The sequence below is a fragment of the Pundamilia nyererei genome, unplaced genomic scaffold (assembly GCF_000239375.1).
Source record: "Pundamilia nyererei isolate P.nyererei 1_Seehausen unplaced genomic scaffold, PunNye1.0 scaffold00220, whole genome shotgun sequence".
Classification (NCBI taxonomy): domain Eukaryota; kingdom Metazoa; phylum Chordata; class Actinopteri; order Cichliformes; family Cichlidae; genus Pundamilia; species Pundamilia nyererei.
The window spans coordinates 688737-691976 of NW_005187621.1; positions in this window are offsets into that span (position 1 = coordinate 688737).

Consider the following 3240-nt stretch of genomic DNA (forward strand, 5'->3'; position numbering starts at 1 on the left):
TTTTAAATCTTGATTTTAAATACATTCAATTTTATTAGATGCTGGAAACTGGATCAAATCAAGTAGCTGTTGTAAGTCAAATTCTAAGTAAATATGAAAAAAAAATCCAATCTGACTTTTGGATGGGGAATGAGCAATGTAAGTTCTGCCAGGTTGACTGGGTTTATGAAAAGACAGGAAAAGCACAGATGTATCCAGAGCAGCAGAGGCTCTCTCTGGTATCCCCACAAAGCTTCACCATTCTTATGACTGTGAAGCCAGTAAACCAACTCTAGGCGATTAAGATTCAAGAGATGACCTTCCAGCCTCAGACCTGAACGTGTTGAGATTTGAAGCACCTTGCAGTTCCTGAAATGTCTTAGCATGGGTGGCCCCTGTGGGACAAATGTATTATTAAGGCTCGGCGCCTCATTTCAATAGGGCCAACTCCCTGCCGAGAGCGAGCACAGGGGCCCCCCGTGTCATCGCCTGCTTAATATTAACTAAGGCCGCGTGAATAATCCTCAGAAACTGAGGTCAGTGCCACGATAAAGTCTGAAAGGACAAAAACACCGGTATGGTCCTTTAACGAGCCCTGTCTTAAAATTTTTATAGAGAAAGTGAAAGAATCTGCAGAACCAAACCAGCTCTGTGAGGGTTTTAGACACTTTTCTGGGTTTTCCTGAATGAAGTCACACGCTGACCTGCTGGAGCGCAGCGCTGTCTGGGAATGTTGCTGAGGTGTTTCCAAAGTAAAAGCCCCTTGAGCTTTTTTTCTGAACTGCAAGCATTGAAACCCAACAGGAAAATTAGAGTTGGTAATTTATGCAGCATTCCGGAGCTTGTTTTATTCCTTGGACTTCTTTCCAAGATAAAAGGTCAAATGTAAGAAATGGGATTTTGCTTCCAACAGTTCTAGACTTGAAAAGTCTCAGTGGCCCAACATGATTTTTGGTGATATCACAAAAATCACCTATTTGATATCTTTAACTTGAATTAAATCTGGAAACAGAGCTTAAAGCAAGCAAAGAGATTAAAAAGAAACCCTGGTTATTACAAAAAGAGGCCAAAGTACTCTCAAATTAATTTGTCATAAATCAAAACATTGTACTGTCATTACAAACTGCCTTTGTGGTCCAATAAAACAACTCTGGGTGGATGGACATCCTGATACTACTGTGAATGACTTCTTTTGAGTGTTGTGTGGAGTGTCCAAACTGCAAAGTCTGAGGCAGGCAGAGCCGAACTTAGTAGATAGTTTGCAATAGTAAAAAAAAAAAGGTCAAACATAAGGCCAAAAAGGGGGAACAATGAAAACTGTGAAAAGTAAATTCTCTGCAGCCAAGAGAAAATCCACATTGACAATTAGAAACAATAGACCACTAGACACTCTAACAAAGGACCACAGGTGACAGCACCTGTTTAGAAGGGCAATAAGGGAAAGTGGAGACAGTTGAGGAGAATGGCACAAAGCTGAACTAAATCACAGAAGACAAGAATAGGGAAGCAAAACTAAAAGCAAAGCACAAGGAACTCTCAAAATAAGGCAGGAAGTGAGATAACTGAATGGGGACATTTAACACAGGAGACTTGGCACAAGAGGGCAGAACACTTAGGGAAGAACTAAACTTAAACAACTGTACACTAAGAGGACAAATATACACGAAACAACCTAAACACTAAGAAAACCACAAATCACATAAAATATTTAAGTAAACAAAATTTGAAGTCTAAAAAAAACTCAAAAAAGGCTGAGCAAACTGACCCAGGGTCATGATCCCAGCTGTCTTATGGCGAGAGGCAGGGTACTCCCTAACACACTGAAACAACCGTTTGCACTCACATTCAAACCCGCATTCACACCTATGGGCAATTTAAGGTTTCCAAATAACCTATCCCCACTAACTCCATTTAAATATTGCAACTGTAAGCTTTAAAATACCAGAATCAGGTAAGGAGAAGCAGAAGTCTTCGTGTTTTTACTCCACACCTCCCTTCCTTCTGGCTCTAAAACACAATCGTAGTGGCATTATTCAATACTGTCATCGGAATGAGAGCTGATAAAAGTCAGGTAGGAACTGCTAACTTTTTAAATATGTGCAAACTTCAGAGCAGAATCACTTGAAGATGTTTATCAAACTTCCAGATTTCTTTATACACGGACTGAACACCTGTAAAATCATCGGTACTGTCTGGCACTCAGGTTGGTATTGCATATGGCTGCAATGATGAAGTTACAACAAACCATGACCATTGTTAGTTTTTTTTAATCTCCCACATCAGAGGTCAAAAGATGCTACAGTTAAAAGATTTCCTTTACTGCTAACTAACAAAGAGCGGGCCAATCATCGACGAGGCCTTCAGTGTCATGAACTAATACAGTATGCATATTCATGATATGTTTCTATGCAAAATAACATCTGTTTTCCAACAACGTGCCATCTGTCTGAGGCGCTCTGTGATATTAACGGCTCATCCCGACACCGAGAGCTTTCACACAAACAATTGTGGTGGTCATTATCTGGGCTACCTCATGCAGGCAGAGGCTCTACTGTCATTTACATGTAATGACACACACACACACACACACACACACGCACACATACAAACACACACCACTATAAGGACATCTGGCAGGAAGTTGGTGTTTCTGTACAGGTTAGGGTTTTGTTCAAGGACGCTTTGCAACAGGAAGTTGGTTTTACTTGTCAATCATTATCGATCATCACACCTTTTTAGAGAAAACTTGCAAAACTTCCAGAGTCATCAGCTGGTATGAGATTTGTCTCTGATGTAACTAAAAAGGAAATTAGTCATGAATAACACTCCAGGTATTTACATTTACTTTAAACACAAAGGTTTGAAGTAACCAGAGAGCCCCAGATAAGGGTTGAGCGCCTTCTTTGCATTGGGAATTGGGAATGAGCTGATGCCTCAAGTGGATGACTTTAAGGATCCCAGGTTCTTGAGACAAAGGGGAAAATGTACTAACACGCTGTGCCAGTATAAACTGGGTTTGGCTTGAAAACCGTACCGTGTAGTGATTGCTTGTAAGAGGTGGGAATGCTTGTGAGCAGTGTTGGTCAAGTTACTTGAAAAAAGTAATCAGTAAGTAATCCCGTTACTTTACTGATTACTTGTTTTCAAAAGTAATTAATTACTTAGTTACTTAGTTACTTTTTAAAAACACGATTTACAACCTGAAGAGGTGATAAAGCGATAGATCTTTCAGCCCAATTCTACTTTTTCTGCATAAATCAT